General features: G+C 45.3%; 1 protein-coding gene across 1 annotated transcript in view; it reads right to left on the bottom strand.

The window, feature by feature from the left end:
* The window catches only part of RBBP8NL (RBBP8 N-terminal like), a 95252-nt gene that overhangs the window by 35484 nt on the left and 38791 nt on the right, over nt 1-20977 (bottom strand). The window contains exon 2 of the mRNA XM_084645294.1: nt 12702-12938. The gene's annotated coding sequence lies outside the window, so the exon portion shown is untranslated. The remainder of the gene's footprint in view (nt 1-12701; nt 12939-20977) is intronic.

The following is a 20977-nucleotide window of genomic DNA, read 5'->3' as shown; positions in this document are numbered from 1 at the left end:
GATCAGAGAGTGTGAATTTTCTGGCTCACCAGGTGAGTTTTCCATCTGGCCTTTCCCGACAGTGCAACCAAAACACCATCTTAGGGGCATCCATGGAACAATGTTTCACTGCCATGCCTGCTGCTCTCTGCACCTTCACCTCCCATGCGCTTAATAATGTTCTCTGGAACCTGGCTTTGGGTCCTTATTTACCTCCCAGGAAAGAAAGATGCAAGTCCTCCCATTGTGCGGCCCTGGTGGGAGGAGCCCCATTCACTTCAGTGGGACCCCCTGAAGGAGTAAGCACTGCTCAGCATGAGCAACGGTTGCAGAACCAAGACCTGGGAGAAATCTTAGCCCCATTGAGCTCAATGGGAGTTTTGCCACTGACTTCAATGGAGTGAGGATTTCACTTCCAGGGGTTGCCTTAGCCTTTCCTAGGGTCTACCACCATGTAGCCTCTCTCTGTGTCACACACACATTTCTTTGTGTGGGGGACACTTCAAAGTTACACCCATACTCCTGGCTGGAGAGAGGAGTTAGGATCTTCTTGAAGCCACATGGTTTTCTCATCTTCTTCCTCTGAACTCCTGGAGCCAAATTCAACCCTGATGTAAGTGGGTAGAATGGCTTTCAAGTCCCTAGTGTTTATTTGCTTGTCTTAACTTCTTCCTATCTCCAAGCACATCCCTAATGGGAAAGCTGGTATGTTTCTGTAGACATTGCTCTAATAGAAGAATCCAATAGAGAATGAGATAATTTCTATTGGTTTTTGACCCATCCTATAGAATTCTATAGCAGACATATTATTCGCTGATAAATTCTACAGGATGGGTCAATACACCAATAGGAAAGTTCCCCCTTTCTGTTCAATTCTATAGGACTTTTCCGTAGACTCTAGCTTACAACCAGTACTCCACTTAAAGGCACAGCCACCTCTTCAAAGCATTCATATTCACCAAGTTCCACAAGTCCTGACACAGATGCACACTTTGTCTTTTAATCTTTTACCAAATTTTGAAAGACAGGGGCCCAATTGTTGCTCCCTCCCCAACACCCGACCTGTGCTTGCAGCTACAAACCTTACACATGCTCAAGTAAATCAGGTAATTCTGCTCTTAACTACCCACTGTCATGAACAATTACCACATTTGTGGACGTCCTCTGGACAGCTGTCTTTGACACCATAACACTGAGTGGTTTCCGGTTCCCTGGTGATTTTCCCAGCCTGTCATTAATTTTAATGGCCGTGTCAGTCTCATTCAGAGGGAGCAGCCGGACCCTATCGGAATCTGCAGGAGGGCAGGACTTCCATGAAGCTCAGGTTGCAGATTGTGCCAGTGGCAAGAACTCCACCCTGAGCAGTGTTTGCTTTCAAAAGGAAGCATGTAGCTGAGTACGCTGAAGTATTTAAAACACAAATGAACTTGAAGTTTGCAGGGCTCGGAGGCTTTCGCACTGTGGGATGCAGCGGCTTTACCATCAGCAGTTCTCCGGTGTCAGAACAGATTTACATAATACGCATGCAGAGCCCTTCTGACATATGATTCCTAGACAGGAACTACTCTCGCTAGTCAGACTTTCATTTCTTGGCTCCCCCTACCTGATCTTCCTCTAATTTTAGAGCTCTAAATTGGATTTGTACAGAGAGAGGCTGGAGGATCAGTCACGGAGGCCCAGGGCCAGCAGGATACTTTGTAGTCCAGAGTGAGACTGTTTTGCTTTTCTGATGCACTGCACCCTCTGCAGCTTTGCTGGGCGTTTATTTTATTTATTTATTTTATTTTATTTATCTATTTATTGTTGCAACAGACTTAAGGCGGCACAGAGTGCCCGCAAATGGTGCTCCTGGTTTGCACTCCACAAGCTATTTTCCTACGCTGGTGTTGCAAAGGCCCAGGGACGTTGCAAAGGCCCAGGGAAGTTGCAAAGAGGAACTCAGCAGCTGCGATATGAAGAGGCATATGGCTTGCCGATGCCTACCCTGGGAGCAGGATTCTTTGTGGTGCAAAATGCTACCAGGCACAATATAGCAGGGCTGTCATCCGACTTGGTGGGTTGGAGGGTTGGTGGGAATGGGTGCTTGAGGGGTGGGGCCGGGCAGAGCAGTGTAGAACAGGCCCTGGGTTTGTTTGCACCCGTGTAGCATCACGTTGGTGCTCCATCCGTACAACTCCCGCCTGCAGATTCACCTCCCCCACGTAAAACGAGACTTGCGTCCATTTGCAAACTCTTCGCTAGGACTCTGCATTGGTAGTGCAGTTACACCAGTGCTAAAAGCCCCCGTGCAGACAAACTGCTGCTTCGGTGGCTGGATCCAGGTCATCAATACATAAAAATGAGGTTGCTGTGTATCATCATGATTGCTTCAAAACAAGCGAAACTTGAATGGCAAGACGGTTAGTTTACAGCGGGGCTGCCCGGAACAGCAGGCTTTGGCAGAGTCGCTGCTCCTATTTCTTTAGATTCAGTATTTTAGTGCAAGCGAAAACCAAAAGCAAATGCCGCTAGAGAAAGCCGAGGTTTCAAGTCCCAGCCTGCACGTCCACTGATTTACTTCAATCCTGTGACATCTATTTTGCCATAATACATCAATGGAAACCATTATAAAAAAAAAAAAGGCACCCTGGTGTTCGGGATTGCCCATGTCAATTGCTATGGTTTGCTTTGACCACTGTGGAAAATGTCCAAGTCTATATTTCCCTTGCTATGCTAGCCCTTCCCCCAGTCCTGGGCATGATCAGCCACTGAGGGGGATAAGACCCTTTATTGTTCAATAGGTTCACCTTATCCCTGCTCCAATATAGCAGTGCAGGGCAGTTTCTCATGTATCCTCATCACAGGCCCCACTTTGGGCCTAATCCCGCAGCTTTACACAGGTAAATAGTCATGGAGCTGTAGGATCGGATTTTTTATGCCAAATCACAGCCAAAGCATTTGTAACACCGACAGACCCCGGTCATCGGCGGGGCAGGATCGAACCTGGGACCTTTGGAGCTAAATACATGAGCCTCTACTGCAGTGGTCACCAACTGGTCGATCGCAACTGACTGGTCGATCCTATAGGATCTCACAGTCGATCGCGATCTCTGGTGGTACAGCGTGACTGCTGCTAAGGCAGACTTCCTACCCCTGCCCCACGCTGCTCCCAGAAGCGGTCAGTGCAGCCCTGGGGTTGGGGGAGGCAGTGGTCTCCCGCTGCGCACTGCTTTTGCCTGCAAGCACCACCCCTGCAGCTCCCATTGGCTGGGAGAGCTGCGGGGGTGGTGCTTGCAGAGAAGGGCAGCACGCGGAGCCACGTGCCCCCTGCCCCTCCCCAGGGGCCTCAGGAGAGTGTTGGCTCCTTCCGGGAGTGGTATGGGGCCGGGGTAGGCAGGGAGCCTGCCTTTGCCTTACTCTGCTTAATATTAATATATTAAGCTTTGTTCTTCTATACCTGGGGATAACAACCTACCCTCCAAACATTAATTAATTAGGCCTCAATCCTTTGTGAAGTTGGTAGGGAACTGTTGTTACCCACATTTTACAGGGGGGTAAACTGAGGAGCACAAAAATTAAGGGACAAGACCAAGGCCACAGAGAGAGGCAAGAGCAGAGCCAGGAACAGAATTCAGAATACCTGACTCACACACCTATATTCTAACCCTTAGCTACAGTCCCTCCTCTTAACCAACTCTCTCTGTTTTGGAAATCAGGTTGAAAATAACCTGGAAAGACTTTTAATAAGTTTGATAACAATGCACATTACAGTATCAGGCAATATACACACTATTGTCTTATCAAGGTAACCCTATTCAGTCATCAGTGAGAGATTTTAAATTTTTGGTGCAGAAGAATATTCCACTGCCCTCTCTTGGATAGAACGGCTCAGCTCAGTGCCATAGACCCCGCACTGCTAACAACTAATGGAGATTCTCCTTCAGCTCAAGTGGCAGTGGCCTGTGTTTTTGGACAAGATGGCTGTCATGGTCTAGGGAGGAGTTTGATACTCGCTGAAGGGTTTGCCTGTTCCAAGTTTGTTTCAGCCTCTTTTAAAATATCATTTCTAAAGGCCACATGTTCATAACCAGATACAGGCAAAAGTACTTGTGCACCAGTTAAACTCCGTATTTCCGTGCCTGGCTATTAGAAGACCAAGAATTCTCTTGCATTCCTGATCCCACATATGCATTCCAGTTTATGAATGCAAATAGGGCTTATGTGGGGGGAGGAGTGCATGAACATTTTGGAAGAGGAAACCTTTGCATGTTACTTTGACAATTTGGCCCTAGCCCTCATTTTGCTTAGCTCTCTTTTAGCCCACAAAATTTATGCACTGTGGCTAATTGAATTGTGGGTAGCCAAGTTACTTGCACTTTGAAATTCTTGGTTGGCACTTTAGAGCTGATAGGTGGGTGGTTGAATGGCAGGCATTAAAAATGTGTCTTGCAAATTTGGCAAGCACAGCTAGGAACAATGATCTCCATAGGGCTCAAAAATGCAATTCCCTCCTCATTCCAGCTCTTACTCTGCTCCCCACATGTCTTATTCCACAAACGATGCCTGGGCTTGTACAATTAAGGAAGAATAAAGCTTTTTGTCACAAGAATGAATTGTATCTGTGCTGTTATAAACTAGCAACTTCTGTTGCTGCTGAGTAATGCCAGGTTTGTGCATCTTGAGTCTGGGTAGTGAACATGCAAATAAACAGAAAAAATTTCTGCCCATTGGGCACGACGCAGATAATGAAGTCCTTAATTGAACTGGCTTTTGTCTGCAACATTATTTATAAGAATGGTGTGTGCTCCAGTGTTTCAGACTTACAAAGCAGAACTAAATATTTGGTACTCCCTTGCGCTGCCTGGCTAGCTTTCCCTACTGAAAAGATCCAAATTAAAGTGTCTTTTAAAAACAGGGAGGGTCACACTAAAGGTAGTCAGCAGCAGCTGGCATTGTTATTGTCAGGCAGGTGGAAATGAATGGAAGGATGTCCCGGTTTTCAACAAAACGACTCTTTTCTCGGAATTGATAGAAAGCATCTACTAACAGGTTAATATTAGTCAGACTTTGCTCCTCTTCGCAGGTTGCCTGTCGGCTTCTTCTTGACTCTTAACAACCTTTGTGCCAGGCCTCAGATTTCTTAGGGCCAAGAATTAAGCCAAGTCTTGGTGTTAAGGCAAAGAGAGACTAGCTGGATTGAACACATTCATTCTGTCTGCCTAAAAAGATCTGAAGTTCCCCAAGCCCTGCAGATATTAAACCTGGAATGGATTATTTGTGAGTTGTCTCTCAAAGAGCACTAGCACCATCCTTATTCCCACACCTCCTTCTTCTGTGATCTTGTTGGCTCTTGAGCTAAGTAGGGTCAAGCCAGGGGAGCCTTGATTTGGGAAATCTCTCATCACGAACCCGGTGCTGCTGGAAGCAGGGTTGGTAATCTGGTGTGTGACATTCTGAGTGAGTACGGAGCCAGAGCTCCGGGCGCTGTGCTGCTAGAGGTATCATCCTTTAGATAAGAGGCTGTGTGGGGTGTCAGGGAGCCAGCTGCAGCTTCCTCATTCTTGGGCCGGTCTTGATGAACTTTAAAGCTGCTGCCAGGCAGCTTTATCGCCTGCCACTGGAATGAAGCCTAACCAGTGGAAGCCCTCTTCTGCCCCCGACACCTCCTCTACACCAGCAGCAGGAGGGCAGAGGAGCAAGATCTGGCTGCAGTGCAGATGCACCAGTGGAGGAGGGCATTTGCAGCTGGATTATAACCCCTTCGTGCCACCTCCCAAAGAGCCCACCACACTGGCTAGAGCTGAAGTCTTTATGGTCAGGAAATATTTCCCTTTTCACAACGGCAGGGGTGATAAACCCCAGAGTCCTGGTCCAGTGCCATGTTGGGTCATTACATTCTGCCCCCATAAAATCCGACTGTCATTTCCAGTGACTAGTCCTCTTCACTTCAGTATAGCTTCATATTCACTCAACAAGCCCCAAAACAGAATCATTTTGGTAAGTAATATTCCTACTGCGTAAGGGGGATAGAGGTTAGAATCTGGAAAAATACCCCATCATTCTTGCTCACAGAAGAAAGGGTAAGCAACAGCCCAATGCACCTCACTCCCCTTCACCCCCCGCATGCTCGGATCGATCCGTTTCTTCTTATTGGTACAGCTACCAGAACTGCCCATCACCATGGCATCTAGGCTAGCATTCCCAGAGCGACAGAAGCCTCCTCTACGTCTTGCAAGTGCAAATGGTTAGTCAATATTTGGAAAGAGCTTTGACGACTTAAAGCACCCTATTGGCTTATTCATTATTTAAATAAACTCAGCACAAAAACCCTGCAACCCTTTAGCTAGGCATTTATACTGGTCAGCAAAATCCAGAGAATAACTAGCTAGGAAAGCGTTCTCTCTTTTATGAACACACACATGTACTCTGCCTTGCTGCCTGGCACAGTACATTGCTGTCAGGTAGGGCTAGGTCAATGCTATCCTGGGTAAAGTATACTGTTTCCTTCAATACCATCCCCATCTCATCCCTGCTCTGGCCACCTCCCTGCCTCTCAGGGCTGCTCGCTCAGGTGGTTGTGTAATATATTGCTGTGATCTGCCCGAGATGCTCTGCATCAAAAAACCTTCCCTTTCTCAGACCTCCTTGGGACTGTTTATTAGCTGCATGTTCCTTCAGGTTAATGGAATGTGATAGCATGAAGTGCAGAACAGGTCCACAGGGCCATAAAGAGGCCTTGTCACCTACACAATACATATACCAGGGCACTCAAGCAGTTACTCATAGTAAGATTTGCTTGAGTCTCCAGTGTTGGGCAAGCTCTTGTATTTTCATGCTTCCATCACGTTCACAGGATTCTTCGAATGCAAACAATGGAGTCAGTGTTCTGATTAATGCTTTTTGTTCTAAGTGCAGCTTTCGGGTCATTCGTGAGGAGTGATGGCAGAATTTAGGGCCTGATCCTGCGAGGTATTAAGCACTGTCATGGGCCTGCAGTCTAGTGGGTCAAACACGGGGCTGGGAGTAAAGATGTCTGAGTTCTATTTCCACCTCTGCTATTTACTCACTGTGTGATCTTGCGCAAGCCACTGAACCTCTCTGCGCCTCAGTTTCCCTCTCAATTGGATGGGAAGAAGAATACTTTTTGGCAGGGTGTAGTGAGAATGAGTGACTGTTTCTGAAAGTGCTTGATTGAAACACAGTAAGTATCCTTACTGTCTGTCCATTGCAGGGGCACATACAGCTACTGTTAAACAAGTTGGAGATTCTACTTCTTGTGGGTAAGATGGCTCACTTCTCTGGTTTAGAAAACAAAAGGCTTGATTTTGCATTTGTTGGAGCAGTAAGCCAGCCTGCAAACCGAAGTTACTACTACAAAGCTAATCTAGTCAGATGTTAAACTGAAGTTGTCCTAATGCACTGCATATTTGCTGACTGGTTAGAACATGTTCATCCCATTCCCTTTCTCACCAAATTTTAGGAGGCGAAGACATTTGTATTAGGCCATGTTTGAATAAGGCTTTAGGAGTCCAAATTTTCTCTTCCCCCATGTTCTGACCCAGTCTGCCAGGCAAATTAAATTCCCTATTCAGCAAGATACTTTAGCACATGTCCATGGAAATCACAGGGACAATTCACATGCTTACAGTTCAGCATGTGCTTAAATATCTTGCTGAATAGGTGCCTTAGCTGTGTCATTGACAGTGTGGTAAAAACAGCCATGCAATCCTATGGCTAGATGATACTGCAGACTGGAAACAAGCTGCTATACAAGAATAGGATTTGGGGGGTCATAGTGGATCACAAGCTAAATATGAGTCAACAGTGTAACACCGTTGCAAAAAAAGCAAACATCATTCTGGGATGTATTAGCAGGAGAGTTTTAAAGAAGACATGAGACATAATTCTTCCTTTCGACTCCACATTGATTAGGTCTCAGCTGGAGTATTGTGTCCAGTTCTGAGTGCCACATTTCAGGAAAGATGTGGAGAAATTGGAGAAAGTCCAGAGAAAAGCAGCAAAAATTATTAAAGATCTAGAAAACATGACCTATGAGGAAAGATTGAAAAAACTGGGTTTGTTTAGTCTGGAGAATAGAAGACTGAGAGGGGACATGATAACAGTTTTCAGAACTGTTAAGGTTGTTACAAGGAGGAGGGAGAAAAATTGTTCTCCTTAACTTCTGAGGGTAGGACAAGAAGCAATGGGCTTAAATTGCAGCAAGGGTGGTTTAGATTGGACATTAAGAAAAACTTCCTGTCACGGTGGTTAGGCACCGGAATAAATTGCCTAGGGAGGTTGTGGAATCTCCATCACTGGAGATTTTTAAGAGCAGGTTAGACAAACACCTGTCAGGGATGGTCTAGGTAATACTCAGTCCTGCCATGAGTGCAGGGGACTGGACTAGATGACCTCTCGAGGTGCCTTCCAGGCCTACGATTCTATGAATATCTCAACTCAAACTGGGAGAAAGAAGTGTGTCTGACACCATGGAAGGTGTGGGAGAACCTTCTACCCACCACAGTCAACCAGCCCTTACCGTACATGTACCTCTCTGAGGTCCAATTCCTCCAGTGCGCCTCCTGGGGCAGTGAGATTTGAATGGGTCCTGGGAACAGATTATCTCTGCTAGCTAGTTTCCTTTTGGGACATTGTAATGACGTGCCCCAGTGCAAACCCCACAGCCAAACATCCTCAGAGTTTCAGGGCTTTGGAATCCAGGCCTGCAGTTGGCAGTTTGAGCTCCTCTGTACACGATCCATGCTGGAAATTCAGTTGTTTCTCTTTCTAGGCATTAAATAGCTTTTCTGATGAAAAATTCACCACACCTCTACCCAGCCTAACAATAGCAGAGTGGATAATACAATACAGATGATGCTGAGAAGCAGGAATCTAATATCCTACCAATGATGAAAAGACATCCCTATGCTAAAGAAAATGACAAAGATTGTCTGACTATTACAACATTCGTTTAAAAAGTGATTTCCCCAACTCCAACACATTCATTCTTTCTCCAGCACAGCGCTTTGATTTCCTCTCCTAGGAAGGATGGCAACTGATGGTTTATGCAAGGATTTGTGACTTCTGAAAAGTGTGAAAGAAAAGCTTTGCAAGAGCCACTACTATTGAGTCAGGTAGTCACTGAAGGAGTCCTCTGCTTGTGCCCTTCTAGCCAACTGCACAGAAGATAACGGGCAGTCATCAATTTCTATGATGTCCCCCAAGGTTCAATCCTTGGTGTCCTCAGCCTACGAATTTTAATACCTTCTAGGGCTCCCATTAACAAGGCATCTCAGTAATGCCAAGATTTTCAAAACTAATAGGCCAGATTCTCCCTTCACTTACACCTGTTTTACCCCAGTGGAACTCCATTGATGTCAGTGGATTTACTGCTGATATTTACACTGGCATAGGGAGGGCAGAATAAAGCCCTGTTAGTTTGCTTAAGGTATTTTCCCACCCATCTATGTGGGCTTCCATTTACTGCGGCCATGGCAAGTGAGTGCAGCTCATGCATTAAGGGGTGTGTCATAAACATACAGCTAAGGGTAGCATAAAATCCCTTCTTGACCTGTAAGGGGTTAAGAAGCTCAAATAACCTGGTTGGCACCTGACCAAAAGGACCAATAAGGGAAGAAGATCCTTTCAAATCTGTGGGGGGAGGTTTTGTTTTGTGTTTTCTTTTGTTGTTTTCGCTGGGACAGAGAGGGACGAGGGCAGGAAAAATCATCTCCTACAACCCTACCTGAAATAAGCATCCAAGATTACAAAAATTGTAAGTAATAGCAAGGAAATGCGTTAGCTTATCTTTTGTTTTAGCTTGTGAATTTTCCCTATGCTAAGAGGGAGGTTTATTCCTGTTTTTTTGTAACTTTAAGGTTTTGCCGAGAGGGGAATCCTCTGTGTTTTAAATCTATTACCCTGTAAAATTACCTTCCATCCTGATTTTACAGAGGTGCTTCTTTTTTCTTTATAATAAAGTTCTGTTTTTAAGAACCTGATTGGTCTGTCTGTGCTCACCTTGTTTACCTATTTGGTTGGTATATTATTCTCAGGCCTCCCCAGGAAAGGGGGTGAAGGGGCTTGGGGGGATATTTTGGGGAAACAGGAACTCCAAGTGGTCCTTTTCCTGAATCTTTGTCTAACTCACTTGGTGGTGGCATCGATACCGTCCAAGGACAAGGAAGAATTTGTGCCTTGGGGAAGTTTTTAACCTAAGCTGGTAGAATTAAGCTTAGGGGGTCTTTCATGCAGGTCCCCACATCTGTACCCCAGAGTTTAGAGTGGGGAGGGAACCCTGACAGGGTGCCATTCTGAGAGGGATTCCTGCCAGGGCTTGATGTGCATAAACATAGTTATGCACTGTGGCTTCCCTGCCTGCCATGAATGCTCAATATAACATATGCTTTTCATGTTAAAACATCTTTTATGAATAGTGCCTCTCCATGTCCAGAGCCTCAATACACATTGCCTGTGGGGCACACAGAGGGGTGTGAATTAATCTGAGCACAGGACTGGGAGCAGGAACCCCTGAACTCTACTCCCAGCTCTGACACTGGCTTCTTTGGGCAAATCAATTAACTTGCCTGCCTGAGTTTCTCCAGATGAGTATTAGGGATAATAATGCTTACCCTGCCGCACAGGGTGGATTGTGAAGAGTAATTTTATGGTACCATAAAGCCTGTCTCCTCCTCTGCAGATGTAGAATGGCCTACAGTTATTTTATTTATAGGCACTTCTAGGGCACATATCACCACAATACTGGCAGGGTTTCTTCAATCCTGCCAGTACACAGAATGGAGGGGAGAAGGCTATGGGAGAGTCTAGCCCACCTGGGCAAAACTGCACAGTGGACACCACGTCCACTAGAGCAGCAATTTCACTGGTGGCTTCCTTCTTCCTGCTGGGAGGGTGGGGGATGAGGAAAGGGAAGATCCCATCCATGCACCCCCACAGAAGCATTTGCATAAAGCCCATTGACTGCCCTGTGCACAGGAGTCCAGGTTTTGGACCCTAGCATTTGCAAAGCAATTATAAGCTCTAAAGTGCTATATAACTGCCCAGTGTTTTTACTGCCCCAATGAGCATTGTCCAGCAGACACACAGAGGGTGCTGGACCTGGCAGCAGGGAGATACCTCACTGGGATGTGCTGCGGGTGTGGGAATCTCACAGCATTGTGAGCATGGGAAAGAAACCACATCAATCTGATGTCCAGTTCTCTGTAGGGGAAAGGAGAGCAAACGCCTTTCTATCCAGGAACAAAGAGACAATTGATTTAGGGTGGGGAAGAGAGACAGGTAAGAAAACCCCAATGATCCAGCTTTAAGTTATTTGTTATCAAGTGCATTCATGGTTTGGTTTGGCGCAATACTTGAATCAGCTAAATACTTTCTGTAAAACTTGTTGGATTTAAAACAGTGCAAATGGAGCAATGGAAATGTTGCATTTAATAATGTCTATCTCTTCCATAGAGCACTTCATCCTTAGATCTCAAAGCTCTTTACAAAGGAAAGAAACAACATTGTCCCCCATTTTGCAGATGGGGAAACTGAGGCACACAGCATGGAAAGCAACTTGCCCAAATTCAATCAGAACTGTGAAAAGAATCTAGGCCTTGTGAGTCCCAACCCATTGCCCCATCCACTAGCCCACACTGCCTGCTGTGTTAAAACACTTCCGTAACAATTCCTGGCTGTGCAATGTTGTGAGCTGTCAGCGCTATACAGAAAGGAAACAGAAAGGTGAGAGAGCAAGTTTTGTTTTCTTGGACCCTTCAAGCCACAAAAGCAAAAGTATTCCAAGAAAGCTGCCACCTTGGCCCTACAGAGAGCCACCTCATTGTGATTGCAGCACCCATGCTATTAAAGTCCACCCACTCCTCAAAGACCTCTGCGGTACAGCAGGGGAGTTGTGGATGGAGTGGACAATGACTCAGTGCCCACTGCAGCTGGTTAACATAGAATCCAGTAGACAACAACTGTCCTTTGTTTTTTGGTTTTGTTTTTACACTTTTCCCATCCTGTCCCAGTCGTTCCAGTGCCATGGGCTTCTCCAAAGGTCCCGACCCATGTTTTCCAAACACTGGCATCTAAGAACAAGCCTGTTAGTGCAGGTTGTAGTAGCCTGTTCAGATCCCTAACCCTGTGGCAAATCTGATCATTTATTTCAGTTTGATTTAGATTTGATTGACATGTTCTGAATTTGAAATTCCAGTGACATTTCACACCAAAATTTCAAACATAGTTTTGTGTGTGAAAATCTCCCTCTCCTTGCCCCTAATTTTTGACCAGCTGGAGCTCGATTTAGCAAAAGGACCAACATGGACAACCAAGACCAAAAACCAGAGAAATGGAATTACGACTCAATGTGGATCTCTGCTGGCTTGGTTAGCTCATGTGCTTTTCCAAGCTGTCTCCCTCTCCCTTTGCAGCAGGCAATGAATCCAGCTGATGCAGTAGAAATCCAACTTTCTCTAGATCTCCTACCAAAACTGGAAGGAGGGAAAAAACCCTTCTGGATTATAGCCCTGAATCCCTGAACAGCTCCACAGCTCCATTCAGTTAAAGATTGAACAGGACCTAATACAAGGTACTGAGTACTCCTGAGCGCATAAGTGCTTTCCCTCCGCAATTCTTCCTCCATTGTGGGCACAAAACTAGTCAGCTCTTTCCCCGCTTGCTCTGTGACATTGCACGGGATGTCATGGATAGATAAAGGTCACTCCATGCACAATGTTACTCACGCTGTGTTACTGCTCCTCTCTCTCTCTCAACTCCTCCGGCAGTCGCTTGTGTTAAGTCGTGGACAATCGCCAGTCATTTGGTACACGGGAGATAGACGGGAGCAGTGTGGGTGAACTTGCACAGACAATAAGCCATAATTTTTTCTTTTCGGTCCAACTTGCTCTACTGGTTTACGTTTCTTTAACCCAGCAGCAGAAAGGCGGCACCGCTTAATCAAAGCTGTCAAACAGGTTCTGCTATAATACAAAAAGGTGGCAAGACCAGTTTGTTATGAACTCAGATAGAGATTTGATTGTTTTCCCCTAATTATAGTTCAGCTTGTGTTCTTGGCTGAACTCAGTCGTGTTAACAAACTGGCCCACTGAAATAATGCATCTGCCGTTAAGGTGGGATTTTTTTCTTCTTTTTACATATGGTAGCTGTTTCAGAGAGAAAGCACAACAGCATCCTGTTTAATCCTTCTACTCACGTTCAGTTGGTACAAGCTGCTTAAAAGGCTGCTGACTCCACCGTTCTATGCACATTAGGGATTTTTTGGGGAAAATTATTATTGTTACAATAGAGCCACACAGCCCCAGTTGTGATGGGGGGCCCACTGTGCTAAGAGAGACAGTCATTGTACCAGAGAGCTTACAATCTACACAGAAAAGACAGACAAAAGGTGTGGGGGAAACTGAGGCACAGAGAAGCAAAGGACCCACCCAAGGCCATTGGCAGAGCTCGGATTACAACACCGGTCTCCTGACTCCCCAGCAAGTGCACAATCCACTAAACCATGTTCTCCTAATCACTTGTGGTCGCACCGCCTTTGGTATACCTCCAAGAGTGGGAATGCTAGTGAAGACAGACAGGACCATATTTTTAACCACCCTACCCACCTATCCCTTCCCAGAGAAGGTTTTGATGGCATGGCAGTCAAAACATCGGGGAGCCCTATCTGCACGAGAACTTCCACCGTTGCTAGCAGCAATGATACAGTACTGTAGGTAGCGTCAGAGTGGGCTGCTCTGTAACAAATAATAGCGTAGACCAGGCTTTTGAGGCAGAAATCTCGTCTTAGTCTCTGTATGGAAAACAAGTAGCTCACTGTAAAAAATAACAAATAACCTCTTGCTTACAAGCATAAAACCAAGATCCATTTCCTGTTTACTTCACAGTAGATTTCTCCATTGCAGGAGGACTGATTTGCTTTTGGAGGGTTGCTCATTAGGACAGTGCAAATGTGCAAAACGTGTATTTACAGTCTAAAGGATTTTGACTTCAGATTAAGGAGAACAGCCAAGAAAGAAAGGATGACTATAAAGTCTCTGCGAGACACAGCGAGAGAATGACAGAGAGCGCAAACAGGGACTCGCCCTATAACATTTTGCATCTGAACTGAAACACAACGTGATAACTGCCTCTGCAGCAGGCTGGCAGACTCTTCTGCATCTAAAAGTACATGGCAAAGATCGCCTTTCAGTTACACATTGGCACCCTTGGAGCTAAAGGCGCGTGAAAGCATTTGTCTAAGTAAACCAAACATCCACAAAGGCCATCACCACAATGGGTACAAACTGGCAAATGCTCAGAGAAGCCCAGGACTAAGTGGACATGGAGATTAAACTCCCCTCTTGCCCCCGAAGTAGGTTCCTCTAAATAGGATAGCGGTATTTTGGTGGAGCAGGGTGGGGAAGGTTACACTGCTGTTGCCCATATCACACCTATTCTGTAGATACACACAGGATCTCAGTCTCTAGCTCATAGGCAGGATCCTCAGCTGGTATAAACTGGCATAGGTCCATTGATGTCAATGTTGCTACACTGATTACACCAGCTGAGGATCTGGCTAGCTCAGAGTGTCCAATTTGGAGCGAACTATTCATGGCAGTGTTCCTAAAGGCACTTTATCAATCAGACAGGCAGCCTCCACTGATTCCTTATGCAATATCTCGACTTTGCACTTCACTGGTGTAATGTCAGGCTGTACTGGGCGCTGCTGTTCCAAAGCAAATGGTTGCACACCTGTATTATGTAAGTAGCAGGCTGGGGAAACAAGCCACCCGATCAGCCGTGGTCCTTCAGGGACCTGTCGGGACTCTTTGTTGCACCACGTGGAGGGAACTCTTCGCTTGCTCTTTGTGCAAGAGGGATACGTAACAAGGTGACTCAGGGATCATTACTATTGATCCAGGGCTCCGCAGGAGCATTCCGAAAGAGCAAACAGCTACAAAGCATCTTTGGCTCTTTTAATCATTGCTCATTCCCTACAGATAGTTTATTTTGCTGAGGGATATGTCAATTAGGGGTTGACTGACTGATACAATGAAATATGCCAGGCTGGTGAATCCAATAATGTAAATAATGGCAACTGCACTGAAGAAAGATCTTTACTTGGACTGGTGCAGTACTCTAGTGGGAACTGCTATGGGGTAACCTTTAGGAGCACAGGTTTGCAAGACAGCCATCACCAACTAAAGGTCGAGTCTCTTAAGCTTGGCAGCATGATGGCAGTTATAGTGGGCATTATTAAAATCTTGACTTCTTCTGCCTACAGAAGTGACAGTCACTGTGGTATCTGTAAAAAGAAAAGGAGGACTTGTGGCACCTTAGAGACTAACAAATTTATTAGAGCATAAGCTTTCATGAGTTACAGCTCACTTCATCGGATGCATGCAGTGGAAAACGCAGTGGGGAGATTTATATACACAGAGAACATGAAACAATGGGTGTTACCATATATACTGTAACTAGAGTGATCAGGTAATGTGAACTATTACTAGCAGGAGAGCGGGGTGGGGGGGACGGGATGGGACCCTTTGTAGTGATAGTCCATGTGGGCCATTTCCAGCAGTTGACAAGAACGTGTGAGGAACAGTAGGGGGGGAAATAAACATGGGGAAATAGTTTTACTTTGTGTAATGACACATCCACTCCCAGTCTTTATTCAAGCCTAAGTTAATTGTATCCAGTTTGCAAATTAATTCCAATTCAGCAGTCTCTCCTTGGAGTCTGTTTTTGAAGTTTTTTTGTTGAAGAATTGCCACTTTTAGGTTTGTAATCGAGTGACGAAAGAGATTGAAGTGTTCTCCGACTGGTTTCTGAATGTTATAATTCTTGACGTCTGATTTGTGTCCATTTAGTCTTTTACGTAGAGACTGTCCAGTTTGGCCAATGTACATGGCAGAGGGGCATTGCTGACACATGATGGCATATATCACATTGGTAGATATGCAGGTGAACGAGCCTCTGATAGTGTGGCTGATGTATTTAGGCCCTATGATGGTGTCCCCTGAATAGATATGTGGACACAGTTGGCAACAGGCTTTGTTGCAAGGATAGGTTCCTGGGTTAGTGGTTCTGTTGTGTGGTATGTAGTTGCTGGTGAGTATTTGCTTCAGGTTGGGGGGCTGTCTGTAAGCAAGGACTGGCCTGTCTCCCAAGATCTGTGAGAGTGATGGTTCCTCCTTCAGGATAGGTTGTAGATTCTTGATGATGCGTTGGAGAGGTTTTAGTTGGGGGCTGAAGGTGATGGCTAGTGGCATTCTGCTATTTTCTTTGTTGGGCCTGTCCTGTAGTAGGTAACTTTTGGGTACTCTTCTGGCCCTGTCAATCTGTTTCTTCACTTCAGCAGGTGGGTATTGTAGTTGTAAGAATGCTTGGTAGGGATCTTGTAGGTGTTTGTTTCCCATTCCAAGTATTGGAAATACTGCACTGCCACTAGAAAGGTAAATACAATGAGATGTTAATGGCACTCACTGTGTGCCTCTAATCTGTGAGTGGCCAGGGTGAAAGATCTACCTTCTTTCCTCCACACAGGAAAGCTACAGAGCAGCTGATGTGACTTTCAAACTGCTGTTGGAAATACAGAGAATGTTGCTGTATGGGAGTGTGGGATGAGGAGGTATGAGAAACAAAGACAATGCACGGGAGAATAATCATGCACTGAGCACACAGAGGACTGTAGCATCCAGGATGACGGTAGTATTTCCAGACTAACTCAAATGAAACAGGAGTACTTGTGGCACCTTAGAGACTAACAAATTTATTTGAGCACAAGCTTCCGTGAGCTACAGCTCACTTCATCGAGCTTATGCTCAAATAAATTTGTTAGTCTCTAAGGTGCCACAAGTCCTCCTTTTCTTTTTGTGGATACAGACTAACACAGCTGCTACTCTGAAACCTGTCAAATGAAATAGAAACTCCCCCACCCCTAAACTAACACCCAAGGCTAAATGCTGCTGATAGTCACACTGGTGTAATTGTTTCCCATAGAATCACTTTGGATTTACGGTGTCGTTACTGACAGAAGAGCTAAGTTTTCCAGCCCATCTTATCCTTCTGGGTTCTGTTTAAGTATTAGGCAATATTATTGCATGAGTTCCTTGTGCTCCCCTGTCTATCTGTCTGTATCCACCTGTTGTCTCTTGTCTTACACTTAGATTGTCAGCTCTTTGGACTGGGGGGGACCATCTTTTTCTTCTGTGTTTGTAAAACGCCTAGCACAGTGGGGTACTGGTCCATGACTGTGGTCCCTAGCCACTACCACAATACAAATAATAATACATGACAAATATGGATTTGGTCTAAATCAGTTCACACTTGCACTGCTTCATTAGGGACAATGTAGAATTAAGGATGAAGGAGTAGAATTCCAAATGTCTTTGTTTCATGGTTTGAAGTCAGACTCCCAGCCTTCCTGTAGCATTTCTTGTTAGTGCGCTCTGTTTTTTCTTGTTAATAGGCTTATCGATGGAGGTTTAAGAAACATTTCTATAGGCCATCAATCATCAAAGACCATGTCAGCCTGGGCTCCAGGAGTTTTATTGACATCATAAACCTAATGGCCATGAAGGGGCCCTTAATGTCCATCATGTCAGTGGGAATTAAAAAAAAAATTCCCACATTTCAAATTTACTAGGCTATGCTGCACCTCATTATGGAAACTCGGACCCTCAAGGGGAAGGAACTGCTGCACCTAAATCTGTTTAAATTCAACCAAACCAATCCGAAGACACTGGCTCCTATCCTGGTCGAAAGGCCTGAACATAACAGATATTTTAAAATCAAAGCTATTGGAACAGGAGCCTCAGACGTCCCATGGATCAAGCCCCATCTCTTCTCCTTCAAATCCCTCCTCAGAACCCACTTAATAGCGCCCCAGGAATGTCGGAAGGGAATCCCTTAGATGCCCAAGTTCAAAGGGAAGCACTACTCCCCTCTCCAAATCGTGTTCGCTCTCCCATGGCAGCGTAGCGACATATATTCTATAGACCTTCCATGACTTCATGGTCTAAGCTTCAGGTACAAAACACTTATTACAGGGCCTGATTCTGATCTCAATTACACTGCTGTAGCATCATCAAATCCAATAGTTACTCTCCTGATTGACATCTTCAGATCAGAATAATGCCCAATGTCTTCCTGAGACCATAGGTTACAACTCTAGTGGGGGTGGCACAGCCATCCTTCAGAGCTAGGGAGAATGAATACCATCCAGTTTGCTTGCGGGGGGGCGGGAAGTGCTGGTGAGCTCTTTGAACCAGCATAGCCCAGAGGTGGAGGTATGATAAACTCACCTACGCTCCTCCCTACCATCAGGACTTTCAGATCAGATTGCAACTCAGGGGCTTGCTCTGGGCTGCTTAGATATTAAAGACTCTGCGGCACTTTTTGTAAAAACAGGTGTCTTGTTGGCTAAAATTTCCCTCCCTCCACTGTTGTTTAGCGTGTTGTGTGTCCGTTTCTCTCCATTCTGGAGGTGGCTATATTTCAAAGGGGTGAGATGTGTATAACTGTAAAGTATTTGGGGTTCCTTCAGCATGAAAAGAGCTACTGACAGTATTATGAATAAGCTTTAGATCCTTTTCATAGCCTCTTCCTCTTGGGATGAAGGATTTTGTAATCCTCCATAAATCCTACCAAAACAAAACACTGCACACTACACACACAATTCTCCCCCTAGGGAGAGGTAGAGAGGAAAGAGCAAACCACACATAGCAGATGTTAGTCACGTCAGTTAATCCACATCTCCATGGTGCTCAGATGCTATTGGGATGAGGGCGTTATGAGAACCTGTATAGAATAAAACAGAAGGATTTCACAATGAAGTGATTAAAATCTCTCTCATTCAGATTATCACATCCCAAGAGCTCTGTTGTTTTCAGTGGTTGGTATATGGTTGTATATTACAAGTACCATCCACTAGAGGTTGCTAGCCAACTTTAAAAAACAAACCACAGTGCAAACAATGGACTGCAACTCTTGACCTTCAAGAATGATCCCGAGAATTCTCTCATCTCTGCCCATGAATGGGATTTATACTGGGCAAAGGCAGAGCCTTGACAATTTAGCTCAGGTTCCAAACAAGATTAACAAAGACTCTTCAGCGTGTGTATGTCAGTGTATGTATGCTCCTGCTTAGAATTTGTGTTCCGTTTTACTCCAGACTGATTCTGTTTTCTGTGATCCCTTTGAATGGATGTCTGAGGACATTTCATGCATCAGAACCAGTGGGACCCCTAAAGGATGTCATTCGATCACCTGAAGTACCAGTGTGGAGGGGCTTTTTGGTCCTTTTTCCTGCACTGTGAAGGTGGAAAGGCCCTGTAAGAATGTGGCAAGCAAAGGGCCAAAACGAACCAATTGTTCACCATCACCATAAACTTCTAAGTAACATCACATTTATTTCAGGTTTCAGAGTAGCAGCCGTGCTAGTCTGTATTCGCAAAAAGAACGGGAGGACTTGTGGCACCTTAGAGACGAACCCATTTATTTGAGCATAAGCTTTCGTGAGCTCCAGCTCACTTCATCGGAACTAGCTAACAGAGCTGCTTTCTAAGCTACAACAGAGGCCCCAATATTTAAAGGAACAATACACCAATGGTACCGTCAGCCTGTTCCCAGGTTTTATCACTCTTACATATCAACAGCAGCAAAGAAAAGAGCTGTGGTACTAATGTCTCCCCCGTACAAGCCTGACATCCTGTATTTGTACAGTGCTTCCTGGTAGTATGCCACTTGGATATTCATTTTAAAGTGCATGCCTGAGTCTGTGGGACTGGCACTAGGTCAAACAGGGTACAGGCAGGAATGAGTTTCTTTAACCTTTTAAAGACCTCTATGGACATCCTCCGAAACTTGTGTTAAAAATCCTGATTTAGAAACCTTTCTGTGTACCTTTGTACATATCCTGTATTTCTATTCCACTGGTTTTCTGTTACTGGAAGATACTTACAAGAAAACAGGCAGCAATTTATCTGGGGTGGAGGAAGCCATTCCAAAGATATTGATGGTGTGAAATAAGGCTTGTCTTCTTATAGGCCTTGATCCAGTAAACCAGGGATCGGCAACCTTTGGCATGCAGCCCACCAGGGTAAGCCCCCTGCCGGGCCGGGCTGGTTTGTTTACCTGCTGTGTCCACAGGTTCGGGCGATCGCAGCTCCCGCTGGCCGCGGTTCACCACTCCAAGCCAATGGGGGCTGGGAAGTGGTGTGGGCTGAGGGATGTGCTGGCCACCGCTTCCCGCTTGCCAAAGGTTGCCGATCCCTGCTGTAAACACTGACTCACATGCTGAACTTTACTACCATGAGCAATCATTGATTTCAGTGGGACTACTCAGATAATAAAGTGTGTGGAGGAGTGGGGCCATATTTACGAAATCACAGCAAAATATGTAATGGAACAGGGAAAGATGCTGTCCCCAATGAGCAAACCATTTAATATTTAGATTCAAGGCAGGGGGTGTCATTTCTCAGAGCTAAATAAATATGAAAAAAGCCACGTATTTGTTTCGTAGAGCGACATTGTCAGATTAAAACATATACGTTTAAAACAGAGGTTTCCTTATCAGTGACTACCCTAATACACAGACACTGCAGAACTTTACAACTGACATTATTTCTGAGAGACAAGGGGAGGAGGTAACATATTTTATTGGACCAACTTCTGTTGGTGGAAGGGACAAGCTTCGAGCTCCAGAGAGCAAGGCCTTGCTCAGGTCTGGAGAAGGTAACCAGAGTGTCTGTCTGAGCTAAATACATGGTGGGACAGATTATTAAGCATAAGGGATTCACATATGCTGTGTGTTGCCCCAACAACAATTATCTGAGTGAAACCAGACAATCACTATGCTCTTGAATGAGCTCACACAGAAAAATGATGAAAGACAAAAACACCCTAGAGAGCCATGGGCGAACACTTTTCACAAAGCGGTCCCCATATCTGACCTCTCAGTCCTCATCCTCAAAGGAAACCTGCACAATGCCGTCAAAATGCAAGCTTGAGAACTAAAATT

The sequence above is a fragment of the Lepidochelys olivacea genome (genome assembly GCF_965140295.1).
Source record: "Lepidochelys olivacea isolate rLepOli2 genome assembly, chromosome: 13".
NCBI lineage: Eukaryota > Metazoa > Chordata > Testudines > Cheloniidae > Lepidochelys > Lepidochelys olivacea.
Note: the sequence above shows the minus strand (reverse complement) of the source record. Positions and strands in the feature narration are given on the sequence as shown.